This window comes from Lithobates pipiens, unplaced genomic scaffold (genome assembly GCF_037356315.1).
Source record: "Lithobates pipiens isolate NorthernLeopardFrog02 unplaced genomic scaffold, aLitPip1_a1.2 Scaffold_23, whole genome shotgun sequence".
Classification (NCBI taxonomy): Eukaryota; Metazoa; Chordata; class Amphibia; order Anura; family Ranidae; genus Lithobates; species Lithobates pipiens.
The window spans coordinates 176,342,693-176,363,925 of NW_027507785.1; the positions used below are offsets into that span (position 1 = coordinate 176,342,693).

The 21,233-nt window shown below is 40.3% G+C and overlaps 1 protein-coding gene across 2 annotated transcripts in view; it reads left to right on the plus strand.

Annotated features, from left to right (window-relative positions):
* Positions 1-294: 294 nt before the first annotated feature.
* PDC (phosducin) overlaps positions 295-21,233 on the plus strand; it is a 65,653-nt gene continuing 44,714 nt past the window's right edge. The window contains exon 1 of one of the 2 annotated variants that reach the window (XM_077452648.1): positions 295-442. The gene's annotated coding sequence lies outside the window, so the exon portion shown is untranslated. Of the gene's footprint in view, positions 443-1,658; positions 1,729-21,233 lie in introns of those variants that run through there. The other variant, XM_077452649.1, reaches the window with a different exon arrangement.

A 21,233-nucleotide genomic window follows, 5' to 3' on the forward strand; every position in this document is an offset into this window, starting at 1 on the left:
GACAGAACACCTTGGCACTTCAGAACTAGTAGCTTTGGCATAGTTGCACTAACATGGTTTTGTAGAGTATAAGGTCAACGAATTATATTTCTACATTTAATGTAATGTTAAACAAACAGCAATTGCTACAAAGTTTCACTTTCCTGTAGGCAGAATAATGTATTTATGAAGCAGCACTGGGGAAGGATTCTCTCCTTTAGAAACTGGATATCAGCAGCTTCCCTATTGGTCTACACTAATAAACAACATTTTCTAAATCCTCCATCATAATCCTATTACTTGCACAGAGCTATTTCTGCAAGTGTCATCATTATTATCCAGAGAGCTAAACCTTATTCCTAATCTGTCCACCTGCTCTCAAGTGCTGCTCTGTAGCTGGCTAATCCCTTGTTTCTCAAGGACATTGGCCATCACACAAAACTGAAGCTGAGCATCAGCAAAGGTAAATATTTTTTACAAATAGGTTACTGGAAATGGAGTTTAAATGTTTCAAAAAATATATTATATTTTGCTGGATATTTAGTTAATCTGCAATTACCTAAATGCTTGTTTGGCAAGGCCTCCGTGAATATGAATATATCTACATCCTACATAAAAGTTTGCTAGCATAGTGACATACAATGCAGACACTAATACCAGATGAAGTAGCTCATATTCAAAGTGCATTTGATTCTGCTTTTAGAGGTAGTCTCCCTTAAATACAGATATATGTTTTATAATAAAATATTAATTTCATAGCATGTATAGAATGACACTTATAATTATGCTCTATTTAATGATTTTGTTAAATGTCAAAAAAAGTTGCCTCATGAATAATAATGTCCTTTACTAAAGTACTCTAGTTAGCTATTAAGCATGTTACATTGATGTCAGTAGATTAATACTTTATAGTAACATGACAAGTTACACAATAGTGAAATGCTGTAGTGAAAATCATTTATAGTAACTTTGCTTGATATGATTTTGTACTTAAATAGTCTGTTGCTTTTAAAAGATCAGTAATTTTGCTAAAAAAAAATGCCAAGGATTCACAAGATCCACTTCCTAGATACGTTTAATAGCTTAATTTTCTATGATGGGATTTTATCAAGTTGTTTTTTCCTGGAATACTTTTTGACTTGATCACATATCTAGAAATGTGTTAAGGTGAAAATAATATAAGCAAAATGCTCTTTGCTGAAGGTATTACCAAACAATATTTGTATTGTTTTCATTTTGATTTTGAGGCTATACTAAGGTAATTGGAAAAGCTTGAATTTACAGTAGAAAGAATAGAAAGACTATTTCTTTTTTTAATCCCACAGTGAAAAAGAAAAAAAAAACATTTTTTTGGGAAGGGGGTGGGGGGTATGTGCAGTGCAGCACATCAGCAGCTAGTATACTAATGGCAAGCTTGTAGGGGGCTATTCTAAAATTATGCAACCTCCCACCCTATTCTGTCTATCCTGCTCCCTTAAAGTTACAGAAAATCAAAAATATGCTACCTGACTTATTTCTCTTGCAAAAAAATTGTTCTTAGGTCAGCCCAGTTTCAGTCATGTGACCAAATGGCAAACGTTTGGTCACATGATTTTTACTGAAGGCGAGGCTTAGAATTCAGGCAATGCTATTGACTGGCCAAATCTGCCTGAACATCAATCTCTTAAACCCCTTTGTCAAAGACCCCATTTCTGCCATTTGGTCTTGTGATTGGGATTGTAGGGAGCCAAGAGCACTATTTCAGGAAAGGTACTTCTTTTACCATTTGGTATGATTTCAGTATATGTTCATTTAAGCTGAAGCAGCAAAAGCACAATGGAAGCTGGTGGGAGGGGCTATATACATACTGTATGTATAGGAAGGGTCATAGTATTTTCTGTTCATGGTAGATGTTTTATTTTATATTAGGCAGGACAGGAAGTGAAAGTAAATCTCTTCATTGGGCACAAGACAAAAACATAAGAAAACTTTTAGTAAAGTGAAAAAGTTATAGCAATTCTGGCAATGTTTTAATTGCTGATGGTGCATTCCTGTCCTGGGGGCAGCTCCCCCCCACTCCCATTTTTTATATGGGCACCAAAGAGATTAGAAGAAAGTGAGAATCTCCCCAATGGTATCACATACAGTAACAAAAAGCCAAACAGAAATGTTAACTCTTAACCAATTTAACCACAACTATAAAATTAATTGTAGTTAGGGGAAAGCTTTTTCTCATAAGACAATTAAAGCTAGAAAAGTGCAGTGAGATTCTGCAGCTAGCATTGTGTTGTTCTCCATGCCCCACTACAATTTTTATTACCAAAATCGATATAATCAAGATCACCTTGATCACAGCGGACTCATTACTGGTGTCATTAACATCCCCTCTTCAGCATTCAGGCTGTATTGTAGATCCTCCTCACCTTATTATACTTTCACCCGTGCTTGCTATATTAGAAATATTAGAGTGATACCATGTTTGATGCCACAATTTTTGCTATTCAAAATTTGGTCACAGATTGGAAGGACCCCTTAGTGGTAACGTTTTAATAACACAGGACCTGCTAAAAATGTAACATGTTAAAATCATGGATATGTTTTGGCCTGCAAAAGTATCTGAAAATGATTTGCTTTGTGTTTTTCCCAAAGGTTATGTGAATCAATATGGCATGGCAATATTTTTCATTATATGTGTGATAGCTTGAGTAGAGACATTCAAAAATGGGGAGTATTGCTATGTGGAAGACATAGGGAGAACAACAATTATCAAGTCTTGGCTGTCTACCTGTCCACACATGGCAGTGTTACAACTTCTTATCATTGCTGCATCACTGTCACTACTGGTTAGCGAATTGTTCCAAAAAAGACATGGAATACAAGTGCCCTCCTGGCTCAGGAGTCAGTAATACAGTGTACCTAGACACACATGGGTTGATTTACAAAGACAAATAGACTGTGCACTTTTCAAAGTGTGGTTACCCTCTGCAGGTGCAATTGCTCCAGAGCTTAGTAAATGAGGTAAAGCTTCACTTTGCAAAGAATACCCAATCACATGCAAAAGAAGAAAAAAAAACAGCATGTTTGCTTGCACGGGATTGGATGATGGAAGTCAACAGAGCTTCTGCTCATTTGCTAAGCTCTGGAGCAACTGCTCTTGCAGAGTGCAACTGCACTTTGCAAAGTGCACAGTCAATTTGCCTTTATTAAATTAACCCAACAGAGTCAATTCCTGGAGACCACAGTGTAGAGAATGGACAGTGATTATGCTACCAGTATTTTGAAGATGTTATAATTTAGTTATCTTCCCAGACATTCCACAAAATAGTACTGGTAGAGGAGGCAAAAGATACATCAGATACCGGTGGAAGTAAGGATGACTTTAAATAATAATGTAGACAGTTTATACCAGATAGGTTCCTTTGATTTCCTCCTTTTCATTAGCAATGCAGTAGACAACAGAACATTCCTGGCTATAAGAGCAGTAGAAGGTACTTTGGCCAAGAGCAGTGAATAATAATGATGTGGTTTCAGGTTTTTCCACTGTGCTTCTTGTACAGAACAATGTGTTGGCCCTTGATATTTTGCAGAAACCTACAGTTCAAAAATATATCCCATAACTAAGCTTTGTTAGAATTCTCTTGGCTAAAATTGTCCTGGGTCTAACACAGTACAAATACAAACAAAAACTAACATCAGCATCACAGACTTCCAAGCAGGCCACTTAAAAGTAGCTCTGCATCCAAACAATATATTTATCTATATGTAATAGGTTTCCACTGCTTATCTTCCTCTGATGTCTCCTACATGATACCTTGAGCTGGTTCCTAAGTCCTGGCAACTGTTATATCATCGCCACCTGACTCATTGTCAGACTTTTCATAACAAGTATTAATAGTAGAGATAATGGCATGAATGTTTTTTTCCCATTCCCACGTGTAGGTGATGTCCCTGAAAGTTTTCTTTATATTACATATTACTCAAACCTGACAGCAAGGATATAGTATAATATTAGTGTTGGTATGTTATTGACTTTTGTGGAAGGAAACTGAATGTCAAAGACAATTGTCTGAAAGTTGTTGCTGCGCTGTGTTACATGAAATAGAAAAAACTGAATCATTTAGTATTTGTCAACAAAATGTCATTAATAGAAAAATGAATGACACTATATAAAATGTCCTCATTCATTAAGTTACAACTGTCCTTATTTTCAGTTGTGATTTTTTTTAATTCTCATAGCTGTAAATAATGATCTTAATATATAATAATTATTAAAGGTTAGGCGTACTGAGCCTGTGAGCAAGTTCATGTGTCTGGCTGAGAGTGGCATAGCAAGAATTGTATTTTTTGTCACAGCAGTGTGGAAAAAATCGTTTTCAGTTTGTGTCAGAAGGACATTCACAATAAAAGCTCCACAACATTCCCAACAAACCAATAAATAAACTTAATATAAAGTAAAAAATATTAAGCCTTCCTGAGGCCATTAAAAGTTAATACTTCATTGTCTTCTTGAAACAGATGGAATTTAAATGACATAACTTATATACATTATAAAAAACAAAAACAAGGGGTTTATTTGTCCTTTTTTTTTTAGAAAGAAAGAATGGACAGAGCCAAAAAATGTTTTCTTTGCATGATTTATTCTGACATCAATATGGCTTTTTCTAGCTTTGTTGATAATTATCATTGCAAATGATTGAAAACATGGTTCTGTGGAATTGGGCCTGCATATTGTGCAAGATTTAGCAAGAGCTAGCACTGTCATTTAACTAGGAAATGTCTGAATCTGTCCAGCTGCAAGTTTACCAAGAAGCAGTGGAACTTGGAGGTTGTTGTTAAACCCTTCTTGACTGGCTGAGAGACAAGGCAGTTAAATTAGGAGGATTGTAATGCAGCATGGGTATGCTGCTGAATGTCATCCTCTTCTTAGTTAAAATACACTGCAGCAAACTAACAAGGAAGTTTGCAGGGGTGTATTAACATCATAGGAGCCTGAAGGAACTGAAATTCTGGTTCTTTAAGTCCTACCCCTAAATAGACTTAATGCCTCACACCTGTTGTGTGGCTTAAAACAGTTGTTTTTCCTAATCACTCTTATTCATTGTGCAGAAAAAAATGACCATTTTCAGGGGTGAACTGGGTGAACTTCATGACTGGCTATTGAGGAGAATGACCGCAACACTAAAGCGACTGGGGGGATCTTTTGGTCTGAAGCCTCGTTAGCCACCCATACCTAATGTGCTAAAGGTTCAAGTAACACCGCAGACCTCTTCCTGATGCAGTTAAACACAGCTACTTCACAATGTTGTCCCAGTCCGGCATGGCGGAGTCTAGATCTAAGATGGCACAAATGACGTCAAGTGACAAGGCTACTCAGCACATAGATCTGCCAATGACTCCAGTACAGAACTGCCAAGTAAGGGCACCAGAGGACACATGGTCAAGCTCTCCAATTCCTACCTGGTCCTTCCTGTTCCTAACTTATCTGCCTTTTTGGAAAGCTCAGAAGGATTGTGGCTTTCCAGTGCTGTGCAGCGATGTGCAAACCTATACTGACATGGGATGACCTGACGTAATCTCTTGATGATGACTTCCAACAGCAAGTCTTGCTAATGGACTCTAATGCAACCACTTTGCAGCAAGCATCTGATCAGCATGAGTCTAGCCTCTCTGCACTTGACTGCAACACCAGCTTATAGCCTTCAGGTGAAGGTCTAAAATGGGAAGAATCAAAGACACAGCTATACCATCAAAATGCAGAGCATTCCAGAGGCCACTTCTCATGCTGATTTACAGTATCATGAACTCAATCTTGGAAAAGCCACCAACTAAGCCTCTGAAGCTGGTCAGAGTACATAAGGTCCTCGAACCTAGGGAGGAAGCAGCAGACCAACCCTGGGAGGTTCTCTACTAGATACACTATTTCTAGGCTTTGGAAGATAATAGGCAGAATGTCTTGCAATTTGGAGAAGTAGACTTTAACAGGACATTCGTACATCTCCTTCCTGGCTTATAACTTAAAAGTGGGGCCATCCTTTCCACCTGGTGATCTGGACAGAAACTAGTTTGTCTTGCACACACCATAACAGTTGCTGGACCTCTTTTGATTTCTTGAAACTAACTCTATTTCAGTTTATCCGCCTTGCCCCAGAGATAACATTTCTAATGCTCCAAATAGTTGGGGAGAGACCAATGCCTGCCAGTCCCAACCATTGCACAGAGCATGTAAGTATAACATGTTTTTAAAAAACTTAAAGTGATACTAAGACCCCTTTCACACTGAGGTGCTTTTCAGGCATTTTATAAATAAAAATAGCGCCAGTAAAGTGCCTGAAAAGCGCCACTCATGCCTCCCCAGTGGGAAAGCCTGAGTGCTTTCACACTGGGGCGGTGTGCTTGCGGGATGGGGAAAAAAATCCTGCAAGCAGTATTTTGGGGCAGTTGGGGAGCCCTTCCCATTGAAATGAATGGGCATTGCTACCGAAGTGCCTGCACAGTGCTTTGTCAGCGCTGCAGCACGTGCTTTTAACCCTTTCTTCAGCCACTAATGGGGTTAAAGTGCCCCACTAGTGCCTGAAAAGTGCCGCTAAAATGACGGTAAAGCGCCTCTAAAACAAGCGATGCTTTACCGCCAACACGCCCCTGCCCAAGTGTGAAAGTAGCCTAAAGTCTTGTTTTTTTTTCTTTAAAAATAACAAACATGTTAGACCCCTTTCACACTGAGGTGCTTTTAAACTGCCAGTAAAACACTGAGCGCATTTGAAGAGCTTTTCAGGCACTTTTGAAGAGCTTTCCATTCATTTCAATGGAGAAGGGTGTTTTTTCACTGCCCTGCCAGCGCACTGCCCCAGTGTAAAAGCATTCCTTGATTTTAATGGAAATAGGTTTTCGTGAGTTTTCAGGTGCTTTCTTTAGCGTGAAAGGGCCTAAAAAAGCACCTTAGTGTGAAAGGGGTCTTATACTTACCTGCTCTGTGCAGTGGTTTTGCACAGAACAGCCCATATGCTCCTCTTCTCGGGTCCCCCAGCAGTGTTCGCCCGCCCCTCCCTCCTATCTAGTGTCCCCACAGCAAACAAATTGCTATGGGGGCACCCGAGCTGAGCTGCAGCTCCCTGTGTCCATTCGGTTTGCCCCACCCCCTCTCTCTCCTCATTGGCTAACCAACTTTCATTGAGGGCAGCAGGAGAGAATGGCACCGCTGCTGTGTCTCAGCCAGGCCGATGCACTTGTGGACATCGCTGGATCGAGATGGGGCTCAGGTAAGCCTTAGGGGGGCTGAGAGGGGCTGCTGCACACAGAAGGTTTTTTTTTTATCTTCATGCATAGAATGCGTGAAGATTAAAAACCTTTTTCCTTTACAACCATTTTAAGCTTTACAGTCACTTTAATCCAGTTGGCATTTTGATTAGGCCACAATAGCTGACTCTGAACCAACCTTGTCATTGGGAGTGGGGGAATCTGTGGCAGGCAAGGGGTTAAAGCAATGGGGTTGATTTACTAAAGACAAATACGCTACAGTATAGGCTGCACTGTGCAACTTAGTGAATATGGTGCTATTTCACTTTGCATAAATGGCTCAATCATGTTCAAAGAAAATTAAAAAATTGCATTATTGCTTGTGCGTGATTGGATGAAGTCAGCAGAGCTTCACTTTACTCACTAAGCTCTGGGGTAAATTCCATTGCAAGGCAAATTCTCTTGCAAAATGTAACTTCCCAGGTAAAGTGAACAGTTTATATGCTTTTAGTTAATCAACCTCAATGAGTCACTAAATTCTAGCACCTGTTCTGGGCTTCCCTACTTACTTTGAGGCATTTACCATCATCTGTTACTACTTGATCTTGGATCTTGAACAGGTTACAATCATCTTGCACTTGCTAGGCACTTAATAATGTACAGAAGAATTTTGTGGAGTATTCTACATTGAATGTACAAAACAGTTTGTTCTCTTTTTGTCGTCAGCTTTAACTCATGAATGGAGGCTATGCACCGGGCAATAACTGTATTACCAGTATATAGAATTGTCAGCAGCAAAAACTTGAATCCATAGCATACCATGCACCCATTTTTAGGTTTCCTCAAAGAGCCTTTTTTGAAAGACCTAGGGGTTTTTGTACTTTTTACATGTTTCATTTTTGGGACCTGTTGCTTACCTTCTTTCCTTAAATTTTTTTCTCTAAAGTTCCTTTCCTGTTCTGTACCACTCTGCTCATTTTCTTCCTTCTCTTTTCTTTTTGCCTTAACTTCTTCGTTCCTCTTCTTCTAGGTGTTTTTTTTCCTTGAAAGACTCATTTCAGAACTGTGAACATACTTAAAGGTGTTGTAAAGGCAGAAGGTTTTTAATCTTAATGCATTCACAGAAAAAACCTTCTGCCCCCCCCAGCACCCCCCCAATTACCTACCTGAGCCCCTTCTCTCCAGTGATGTCCACCCAGCCATCCACTCCTCCTGATTGGCTGAGACAGAGCAGCAGCGCTATTGGCTTACAGGGCTGTCAATCAAATCAGTCAGCCAATCAGGGGCGAGAGGGGCGGGACCGGGTTGGGGCTCCATGTCTAAATGGATACACAGAGCTCTGACTCACCTTGGGTGCCCCTTGTAGAAAGCTACTGGCTGAGGGCCACTCAAAGGAGGGAGTGGCTATTAGTATCAAACAAAGACCCAAGAAGAGGAGGCTCCACTGCACAGAGGAGGTAAGTATAACATGTTTGTTATTTTTTATTTATTTTTTAAACGAGCCTTTAGAATCACTTTAAATTCCACAATTGCTACTATCCAGTTGCTTATCACTGTGGCTGGTTCTAATCAATAAAGCGGTTCTAAGGCAGCTCCCAGATACCTGAAATGATTCTTAGGGCTGGGCATTGTTTGTGAAAGGGAAGGCCGGAATGTAAATGCAAATCTTTACCTACCGAATAATCAAGTCTGCCGTTTGGTTTGCAGAGGGCACTATTGTAATTGATGGCAATTTTAATATTGTCCTACCCTCTACTTTGGATGTGTTTAAATTATCCTCCTAGTTGGCCTATGCAACTTTTAAAAAACTAGAAGAGATCTGCATCTCCTCTGTCTGACCACTAGGGACTTCATGTTCTTTTCTCACCCCCACCAGTCCTAAACCTGCTTGTCTCCCTGAAAAGTAATGGACCTGACATGTTACTTAGTACTTATTATAGGAGTCTCTAATAATGACTGATGTAAAGAGAGAACTGAAGGAGTATTTCCTTGCAGAAACATTCTCTGTTGCCCCAGTGATGACATCCCTTCAGATGAAACGTGTTGGGCGGAGCTTTAGTGGTGGTGGCATCTCGCTCAACGTGGTGCTAGATGCGATCTATATGATAGGCAATTTATGTGAGTAGATGTCCATTTTTAAATACATAATGTGTAAAGATCACTTGGGTCATCTCTTTGATTGCACATTTATTTTGAATTTATCAGCACTTTTATTTATTGCTAAGTTGGATTTTTTTCAAAATGGGATTTTTTATTTAATTATTTGTGCTTTGCACTTTATGAATTTATGGCACAGTATGCACTTTCTTATGTTTTGAATTATTTATTATGCACAGATATGTATTATTTATGAGTTTCAAGTAATCCATTATAACACAGTGCAACGTGTTTTTATTTATTTAACCACTTCAGCCCCAGAAGGTTTCACCGCCTTCATGACCAGGCCATTTTTTGAGATATTGCAGTGTGTTGTTTTAACTAACAATTGCGCATTCATGCAACGCTGTACCCGAACAAAATTTATGTCCTTTTTTTTCCTATGAATAGAGATTTCTTTTGGTGGTATTTGATCCCCTCTGCAATTTTTTGCACTATAAACAAAAAAGACAGACAATTAAAAAAAAAAAAAAAGCAATATTTTTTTAGTTTCTACTATTAAACATCCAATAAAAAAAAAAAAAAGTCTTCATCAATTTAGGCCAATATGTATTCTGCTACATGTTTTTGGTAAAAAAAATCCTAATAAGCGTATATTGATTGTTTCATTATGGCGATTACGAACTATGGGATATTTTGATGGCATTTTTATTGTCAGTAATGTATAATGTCAGTAAAGTAATGTCAGTGATCAGTGATTTTTAGCAGGACTGCGACATTGTGGCAGACAAATTGGACGCTAAGTGACACTTTTTGGGGACCAGTAAAACTAATACAGTGATATGTGCTAAAAAAATAAACTCACTGTACTAATGACATTGGCAGCGAAGGGGTTAATATCAGGGGCGATCAAAGGGTTAAGTGTGCTCCTAGAGAGTGTTTTCTAACTGTGTGGGGGGTTGGCTGAACTGGAGGAAGAGAGAGATCTGTGTTCCTGCTTAGCAGAAAGACAAGATCTCCATCTTCCTTTCTGACAGAACAGCAGTTTGTCTTGTTTACATAGGCAGAGCGCCATTCTGCCTCTCCTATCAATGATTGGTGGGTCTTGGTGGACATCGCGCCCGCCGGCCCACTGTGTCCAATCACAGTGGGAGTGGGTCACTGGCAGTGCATGCCCGTGCCCTAGACCCAAAAGAAGCCACAATGTACAGGTACATTGTTTTGCGCCGCCAGGCAACCCTGCCACCGTAAATGTGCCGTGGGCAGTCCAGAATTGGTTAAACTTATATTCCAGTTAGTGACCTTATATTACTTATGCTGGACAGCTTGGTCTGTTGCTGGCAAGATCATCATGAGAAAAAAATGAGCCTTAAAAAAAAAGAAAAAAAAAAAAGAAAATAAACTTAGCTACCAAAATTTGCTAAATAGATCAAAGATTCAGTCTCTGCCTGCTTTGCTACTGTTTGGGAAACCCATTTTCTTTCTTTAAAGCTCTTTCTGTAATATATTCAAATATATATGATATAATATATGTAATATATTCAAATATATATAATATATTACATGTACCATGCTTTAAAGATCTCTCTGAGTAAAGATCCAAAGTTCTTTCTTCACCTTTCCATTGCCTTGCCAAAGGCAGATAGACCCATATTGCTGAATAAGAAATGTAAACATGGATTCTATTCCTCAGTATATATACAAATATTCTAAAATAGTAATGAGTGGGAGAGATTGGGGGATTTATAGACTCTTAAATGCTGTTTTAAGAATCTGTATATAATACAAGCAGTGTGTTTTTGGAAAATGGATGATAATAAGAATGAAAGTCTTATTTTCTGTCTAAGGAGCCGGTTAAGAATAAATAGGTCTAAATCATATTCTCACTTGTGTTCCTACAAGGGAAGTATGGCCAAAGCTTTTTTGCCAATATTTGTCTTATGGGTCATAGGAGTACATTTACTTTTGTACTCCTGTAAACCAAAGTCAGCTGATAGCAGGCTATTGCCCACTATTAGCTGATGGGGCAGAACTGCACCAGGCTCACAAAGGATCCTAACAATGTTATCAGAATTCACCCTATTGCTTGATTGACAGCTGGCTCCACCTTTCAGCACAAAGCTGAGAGCCAGTTGCGCCCACCCCCTCCCTAGCCCAGCACTCTAGTAAGAGCTGGAAGAGGGGTGACTTAAAGTTACTGCTCTCCACTCAGAGTAGACCAATAACTGAGCATGTAGCGGGCATGTAATTGCTCAGTTCTCAGTGTTAGAGTTGGCATGGGACAACTGTGACATGAATCTGAATGTTTTTTTTTTTTTACATCCCATTTTATTTACTATTTATTTTTTTGTGATTGAGTAATCATTTTTTTTTCATCTTCCCTTGCAATCCAAATCCAACTCTCATCATAATTTAGGGTCTGGTATAGATGATTAGAAGAATCCCTTGCCATCTTGTTTACAAACAGAAAGACGCTTCTTGTAATTGTCATGTAGCAGCAATTATTTTTTGCCTTGCTAAATGTAGCTTTTACTTTATTTCATAATACAGTTGTGCCAGTTCAAGTGCAAGTTTTGGGGTATTCCCCAAACATGTTCTTTAAAGATTTTTTTTTTCTTTTTGATGGTGCCATTTAAACATTTGAAAGAGCTGATCATGCTCTCAGAATATTCTATCTTTCTAAAATGCTCTACCTTTTTAAAGTCCTTTTGATCCCCATTCCAGCACATATTGTCAGTATTGAACAGAGGAGGCCTCTGTCCTATACACCATGGAAAACTTAACTAACCTGTCTTGAAATTATAAGGCAGTACAAATTGCACCACTAACAAACTCAATGTTACCTCGGAACTCCCACTATGGTTCTCTGTTCACATTTTGTATTGCTCGCCTGTAAAGATTAATAACTTGTTTTGCCCCCCCCCCATTCTTCTGTCCATCCTACATTACATCATTCACTGAATATCTGGGCCTTCGTCAAACATGTGATAATTCACTCCTGGCCAGGTCCTCACCACTTCCTTTCCTTTCCCCACCCTCTCTGCTACTCTTTTTTTTCTTTACTTTTCATCTTGATTTCTCTCTACCCTGAGATCTTCCTATTTCTCTCTTTGCTATTGCAGTACTATGGGCTCTTCTACACGCTCAGTTGCCTGAATGCACAAGCAATGGGAGGGTGCTGGGGGGTATATTTTATTATATTTTATTTGTTTTTTGTCTTTTATGTTTCTCCTTTTTGCATTCTTGTTTTCAGCCCCATTCTTCCACACATCCATTTGCTATCTTATCCCAGTCTACCAGCCACATTTAAAAATGAACTTGCTTTCTGAGCTGCTTTATCCATTTGTGCTATGATCTACTGCTCTTCTTATGTTGTTATACAGTATATACATAAATAATAGTGTGCTTATGGTATGCAAAAAATAAAATACTGAAAATGTATTAATATATATAAATCTATTTAAAGTGGTTGTAAACACTTACAGACCACTTTTACCTACATGTAAGCCCAGATTAAGGCTTACCTCTAGGTCCAAGAAATATCTCCTAAACCTACACGGTTTAGGAGATATTTGCAAAAAGACAGGCACCGCTGTCTATGGTGCATGCACTGTAGACAGCGGCGCGCAGGCACACTGAGCATGCCACTGCTAACAGCGATATGCCATTAGTGGTGGCTCCAGTGCGCATGTGTGGGAGTGGCGTCATCGCGGCTCCAGCCAATCACAGCGATACCCGGAAACAAGATGGACGCTCCATGGAAGAAGGGACAGCGGTGACATCGCTGGCTCCTGTGTCAGGTAATTGACACATAATGGGCTACTATGCGATGTATAGTAACCCATTATGCTTTACCTTTGCAGGGAAACAAAGTAAACTCATCACTTCCTCTTTAAGTCTACCTTTCCACTATTGCGACCCCAAAGTCACGCAATTTAGAGTGCGACTTTGATCCAACTTTACACTCTCTGGATCAAAGGTGCTACAAAAGACCTTTCAAAGTAGTGCACGTACCTATTCAAAGTCACTTTTTAAAAAAAAAAAGTCGAATAGATTGAAACGGGTGCCATTGAAATCAGTGGGCTGTGACTTGTCATGTGACTTTGTGTGTCCATGACAAGTCGCACTAGTGGAACCATAGACTAGATTCTCACTTTATTGTGTTCATATCTATCTAAATCATTAGAGTAGGTAAGTTCAGGAAAAAATATATAATAATCGTGTCATAAAGTTGTATTAAAAAATGAACTGAAGCTGATATAAACGACACCAAACAATACAGCTTTGTATACATTGATATATATTTAAATGTATTTTTTAAATAAACTATCAAAATTTGGAGTCTTTGTCCAAAAGAGCTCAAACTGTAAGAGGGAAAATCAGCACAAAGAGCTGGTCAGTTGTGCTGCAGTGCTTACATGTTAAAGAGGAAGTAAACTCTCCCACTCTGATGCTTCTTTTCATTTAGTCCATTATAATAAGTCGTTATCAGACTATAGCCACTGTAATCCAGCCCAAATTGCATATTACTTACTGTTTAAAGAAACTTTAAACAATTGTTTCCAAGGGTTAGGCAGCGCATTGTTTTCTGAGTCCACAGTGGAATGTATTTCCGCCCTTACATTGAGCACTTCCTGTACTGTTAACCAAGCCTCCTTCTCAATCCAACGTTTCTATGGCAACCCTGCTTCCCTGTTCATAGCTTACTTGTTTATTTCATAGTATTTACTTGTGCCCAAGTCTAATGTTTCCCTTTGTCAGACTTATCAGCTGATAAGTCTGCAGTAATGACCACGTTTAGACTGTATGTGAGGTCACATGGTGTGTAGTAGGAAGCTCTGAGTGATTAACAGAGTTCAGTGTTGTGCTGTAGGAAGTCCTGATAACAGATAGATAAGCACATAGAGAGTGTGCCTTAAATCAGGGGAGATCTGGGCATGCTCAGTGACTTCATTCTACAGAACAACAAGGATTACAACAATACTAAGCAAGTAAGAAGATATCTACAAGCAGTGTTCATTAGGGATTTTTATGCTGATTTACATGGGACAAAGTTGTGGGGGAGGGTTAACAACCACTTTAACCAGAAGCTTTCTGATAGGGAGTGAACTCATCAGTATGCTGTTTCTCCTTTCGCTATCCAGTTGCATGCTGGGAGATGGATAAGACCTGTAAGTGTTAATTAACTTCAACATGAATTAGGTCTTCTGCTCTGCCAGACAGGACTCTGGACTAAGACCCCTTTCACACTAGGGCTGCCTGTGCGTTAGCAATAAAGCGTCACTCATTTTAGCAGTGCTGTACCGATGTGTAAGCGGCGCTCTTTGACTACTAGCAGGGTGCTTTTGACTAATGATAGTGGCCGAAAGGGGTTAAAAATGCCAGTGTTGTGGCGCTCATTCATTGCAATGGGTAGGGGCGTTTTGGGAGAGGTGTATACAGTGCTCCCAAACCTCCCCAAAGATGCTTCTTGCAGGACTTTTTATAATGTCACACAAGGGCACAGCGCCAGTGTAAAAGCACTCAGGCTTTCACATTCGGGTGGCATGTTTTCAGGTGCCTTATAGGCGCTATTTCTAGCACTAAAACACCTGAAAACTTCCTCAGTGGGAAAGGCCTCTAAATGAACAGAGGTGCAAATCATATTTGGCAGGTAAAACAGCTCACTTATTATTATATTTCATCTGTGTGCTTAGCTGTATGCCGGAAGTTAAACAGAAATGCCCGCCATATAATCAGATATGCAGAATTTGTGGCTAATTTTGCAGCTTAATATAGTTTAAAAGGGAACCAGCAACAGAGACAAATAGTCACAGTGGAGTTGATTTACTAAAGGCAAAAAGACTATGCACTTTGCAAAGTGCAGTTGCATTTGCTCCAGAGCTTAGTAAACGAGCTGAAGCTCTGCTGAATTCCAACATCCAATCATGTGCATGCAAAAAGGCATTTTTTTTTATTTTCCTTGCATGCGATTGGGTACTAATTGCAAAGTGAAGCCGTACCTCATTTACTAAGCCTTTAGTAAATCAACCCCAGTGACAGAAAACACAGACATGCCAGAATTGCCTCCAGTTCATTGAAAACAAATTCTTATTGCAACCACTAAGCCCCTTGTTCACACTCTATTTCTGGCTAGGGAATCAATCAAATCACGCCACTCCGACTTGCACCGACTTTGAAAAAGTCCTTGCACTATTTCTGGCAATTTCATGTGCAACATGCATTGATATCTGTGCATGAAGTCGCACAGATGTCAGCAAGCCGCACATGAAATTGCACTGACCAGCGGCTTTGAAATTGCATTAGAGTAGCGTGATTTCAAAGCCACATTCGGTGTGCACCAGGGCTAGAAAGTTAACTGAAGGATCTACAGGACAGATGTATAACCAGCACCAGTACTGTACACAAATGCACAGACTGGATAAGCAGTTAAGCGATAGTAAAAAAAAAAAAATATTGGGCAAACTAAGACTAGGAATGGACCTCAAACCACTGAATAACCCTCTGAAAAGTTACATTTACCCCATGCCTACAACAAAAGTAATTTTGCCTGATTTGTCGAAAGCTAGAATCTTTTCAGGTTGTGATGTAAAATATAGATTCAGGCTCATGGAGCTAGATGATCAAGTTGTTTGACAACATTTTTTATTGCTTTTAGGCATTATTGGTGGCTTAGACTACCCATAGGAGCAAGTCCTGCTACAGAAGTTTTGCAGTAAATCAAACTCTAGAAGGTCTCTCTGTAAAAAATATAATAGCAGGTGGTACTGATAGTCAGAGAAGGTGACAGCAACAAAAGATCTTGATGTAACAATTCTTGCGCAGATGAAGAGTAAAGCAAATAAACGAAACCTGGATAAATTCTATACAAAATGACTGAGGCTCCATATATTAGACATTTGCTAACTTCAAATAGTTAAAGTAGATCCAGAAAAAGTGTGATCTATACAAGAAATTCCCTAGATATATATAGAATTATGTGATTTGAAGGAGGTACTTACTTATGCTTTTCAATTTCTGTAAGCATCTGTCTGATATGTGTGATTCTTTGAGACAGTTAACACATGACTGGACAGATATACAGGAGGCAGTATTCCAGGCATTAAAAACACAAACACCCAAAAATACTTAAACTAATGCTACATACACATGACCGGACTTTCTGGCAGACTAGGTCAGACAGACTTCCGAACGAACAGACTTGGCCACACATGAACGGACTGAGTCCGTTCGAAAGTCCGTTTGTTTTGAATGTGATGATGTAAGACGGGACTAAAAAAGGAAGTTCAATAACCAGTAGCCAATAGCTTCCCTTGCGTCGTATTTGGTCCGTCGGACCAGCATACAGACGAACGGTTTTCCCAATAGGAATTGAGTCCGTTGGATGGATTTGAAACATGTTCTATTTCTAGGTCCGTCTGATTTTTAAAATGAAAAACGATCAGACTAGCCCACACACGATCGGATTGTCCGACGGACTGATTCCTTCGGACCTAGTCTGCCAGAAATTACGGTCGTGTGTATGCGGCATTAGATGAAGCAGTGGTAGTAGGTGTGATGCTTCAGAGATTTGAGATTGAAAAATTCCACCTTCGAAGAGTATTACAAAGAAACCCCTATTAAATGCACCAAAATGACTTCAGATGTGTGACTTTTATATCAGCTACTATACAAGGGATACATTTATTATTGTTTCTGCTCTGGGTAGAGCTTATTTAACCACTTGCCGACCGCCGCACGACGATGTACGTCGACAGAATGGCACGGGCAGGCATAAGGGCTTACATGTACGTCCCTGCCTGCCCGCAGGTCGGGGGCCCGATCGGTCGGTATTCGTTCGGGAGCGATCCCGGACGAGGGGACGGCCATTCATTCATGGCCACCCCCTCGCGATCGCTCCCGACGAATGAAAATGTCCGGTGACATCACTTCCTCTCCTGTAATGTAAACACAGGAGAGGAAGTGATGTATTCTCTCCTCCGTGTCGGTATTTTTCGTTCCGGCACCGAGGAGAGAGCATCGGTGAGTTGCACAAGCACTACACTACACAGTAGAACATGCCAGGCACACTCACACCCCCCCTTTACCCCCCGATCACCCCCCAATTACGCCTGCCCCCCCAGTCACAGTGACACCAATTGCTTTTTTTTGCATTGGTGTCATTTGTGACTGTAATAACTGTTAGGGCAGTTAGGGTTAGCCCCCTTTAGTTCTAATGTGCCCCCCTAACCCCCCCAATAAAGGTTTAACCCCGTGATCACCCCCCCTCGCCAGTGTCACTAAGGCTGGGTTCACATTGCAGCGGTTTATGAGAACGAATGTGATTCGCACCGCACTGCAGTGCAAATCACATCCGATCTCTGTGCGATTCGAGTTCAGCCATACAGATAGTATGGCTGAATTCGTGTCGCACCCGCCGCAAACTCGCACAGGACCCTTTTTTTGGTCCGCAGCAGAATCGGATCGCATGGGTGTTCACACCATGCGATCCGAGTTTGCAGATCGCACTGCGATATGCGAACTGATCTGGGGGTGTCATTAACATTTCACTGACACTCCCAGCAGTTCGCATAGGGCAGTGTGAACTGCCGCCGGGAGGCATGCGATGCGGGAACCCGCCGCGGATTCATGGCGTTCCCGCATCGCTCCAGTGTGAACCCAGCCTAATAAGCGATCATTTTTCTGATCGCTGTATTAGTGTCACAGGTGACGCTAGTTAGGCAGGTAGGTATTTAGGTTCGCCGCAGCTTTTTATAGCGCCAGGGACCCCCATATACTACCGCATAAAGCCCCCTGATTTCCCCCTAGTTAACCCTTTCACTAGTGATCACCATATAACTGTTACAGGTGACGCTGGTTGGTTAGTTATTTTTTTATAGTTTCAGGGCACCCGCCATTTATTACCTAATAAAGGTTTAACCCCCTGATCACCCGGCGGGTGTCATTTGTGACTGTAATAACTGTTAGGGCAGTTAGGGTTAGCCCCCTTTAGTTCTAAGGTACCCCCCTAACCCCCCCAATAAAGGTTTAACCCCGTGATCACCCCCGTCGCCAGTGTCACTAAGGCAGGGTTCACATTGCAGCGGTTTATGAGAACGGATGTGATTCGCACCGCACTGCAGTGCAAATCACATCTGATCTCTGTGCGATTCGAGTTCAGCCATACAGATAGTATGGCTGAATTCGTGTCGCACCCGCCGCAAACTCGCACGGGACCCTTTTTTTGGTCCGCAGCAGAATCGGATCGCATGGGTGTTCACACCATGCGATTCGAGTTTGCAGATCGCACTGCGATATGCGAACTGATCTGGGGGTGTCATTAACATTTCACTGACACTCCCAGCAGTTCGCATAGGGCAGTGTGAACTGCCGCCGGGAGGCATGTGATGCGGGAACCCGCCGCGCATTCGTGGCGTTCCCACATCGCTCCAGTGTGAACCCAGCCTAATAAGCGATCGTTTTTCTGATCACTGTATTAGTGTCACAGGTGACGCTAGTTAGGCAGGTAGGTATTTAGGTTCGCCGCAGCTTTTTATAGCGCCAGGGACCCCCATATACTACCACATAAAGCCCCCTGATTGCCCCCTAGTTAACCCTTTCACCAGTGATCACCATATAACTGTTACAGGTGACGCTGGTTGGTTAGTTATTTTTTTTATAGTTTCAGGGCACCCGCCATTTATTACCTAGTCTCACTAGTGTACCCCTAAATTTAGGGGTGTCTACTTTCCAAAATGGGGTCATTTGGGGGGGGTTTGTGCCATCTTGGCATTTTATGGCCTTCAAAACTGTAACGCCCTTAGAAAGCCTGAAGGCGGTGCTTGGTTTTCGGGGCCCCGTACGCGGCTAGGCTCCCAAAAAGTCCCACATATGTTTATCCCCGTACTCAGGAGAAGCAGCAGAATTTATTTTGGGGTGTCATTTCACATATGCCCATGGCATGCGTGAGCAATATATCATTTAGTGACAACTTTGTGAAAAAAAAAAAAAAAAAAAGTTTGTAATTTTCCCGCAACTTGTGGCAAAATATAAAATATTCCATGGACTCAAAATGCCTCTCAGCAAATAGCTTGGGGTGTCTACTTTCTAAAATGGGGTCATTTGTGGGGGTTTTGTGCCATCTTGGCATTTTATGGCCTTCAAAACTGTAATAGGTAGTGAGAAGTGAAATCAAAAATTACTAAGGAGAAGTACTCAGGAGAAGCAGCAGAATTTATTTTGGGGTGTCATTTCACATATGCCCATAGCATGTGTGAGCAATATATCATTTAGTGACAACTTTGTGTAAAAAAAAAAAAAAAAATTATTTTTTGTCATTATTCAATCGCTTGAGGCAAAAAAATAAAATATTCAATGGGCTCAACATGCCACTTATCAATTTCCTTAGGGTGTCTACTTTCCAAAAATGGGGTCATTTGGGGGGGTTTTGTACTGCCCTGCCATTTTAGCACCTCAAGAAATGAGATAGGCAGTCGTAAACTAAAAGCTGCGTAAATTCCAGAAAACGTACCTTAGTTTGTAGATGTGACAACTTTTGCGCAAACCAATAAATATACAATTATTGACTTTTTTTTTACCAAAGACATGTGGCTGAATACATTTTGGCCTAAATGTATGACTAAAATTGAGTTTATTGGATTTTTCTAATAACAAAAAGTAGAAAATATCTTTTTTTTTCAAAATTTGCGGTCTTTTTACGTTTATATCGCAAAAAATAAAAATCGCAGAGGCAATCAAATACCATCAAAAGAAAGCTCTATTTGTGGGAAGAAAAGGACGCAAATTTTGTTTTGGGTACAACATTGCATGACCGCGCAATTATCAGTTAAAGCAGCGCAGTGCCAAATTGTAAAAAGACCTCTGGTCATTTACCAGCAAAATGGTCCGGTCTGAAGGTGGTTAAACACTTTAGGGCTCTGTTCACATCTAGGCGTTTTTGGGCATTTTTTTGCTCTAAGCCTTAGCTCTAAAAATGCCCCAACAAGACAAATCGCATTCATTTCAATGGCCCCTGTTCACATCTGAGCATTCTGTCACCTAAAGCAAAATGCCTGATGCTCAAAAAAGTACAAAAGCTTATTTTTTGGCAGATTACAGGCGTTTTACTGCTTTACATCGGTGACCTTTGAACTTCAAAATGCCTATAGAAAAACACTGCAAAAACTCTGCCTGTAAAATGTCAATGCTTAGATGTGAATGGAGCCTAAGAGAAAGAGACATTGAGAACATTAAGATGGGTAAATACTTTAATGCTGTATAAATGATTAACCACTTCAGCCCCGGAAGAATTTACCCCCTTCCTGACCAGTGCACTTTTTGAGATTCGGCACTGCATTGCTTTAACTGATAATTGTGAGGTTGTGTAACGTGGCTCCCAAACAAAATTGATGTTATTTTTTCCCCACAAATAGAGCTTTCTTTTGGTCATATTTGATCACCCCTGCGTTTTTAATTTTTTGCACTATAAACAAATAAAGGGCGACAATTTTGAGAAAAAAACATTATTTTTTACATCTTGCTATAATAAAGAGCCCCTCAAAATATATATAAAATTTTTTTTTTGCTCAGTTTATGTGTATTCGTCTACATATTTTTGGTAAAAAAAAAATCGCAATACGCATTTATTGATTGGTTTGCACAAAAGTTATAACATTTACAAAATAGGGGATAGTTTTATGGCATCTTTATTAATATATATATATTTTTTTACTAGTAATAGCGGTGATCAGCGATTTTTATCATGACTGCAACATTATGGCAGACACATTGCACATTTTTTACACATTTTTGGGACCATTGTCATTTACACAGCAATCAGCGCTATATACAAATGCACTGATTCCTGTGTAAATTACACTGGCAGTGAATGGGTTAACCACTAGGGGGCAGTGTAGGGCTTACGTGTGCCCTGGAGAGTGTTTCTAACTGTGGGGGGGCGGGGCTAC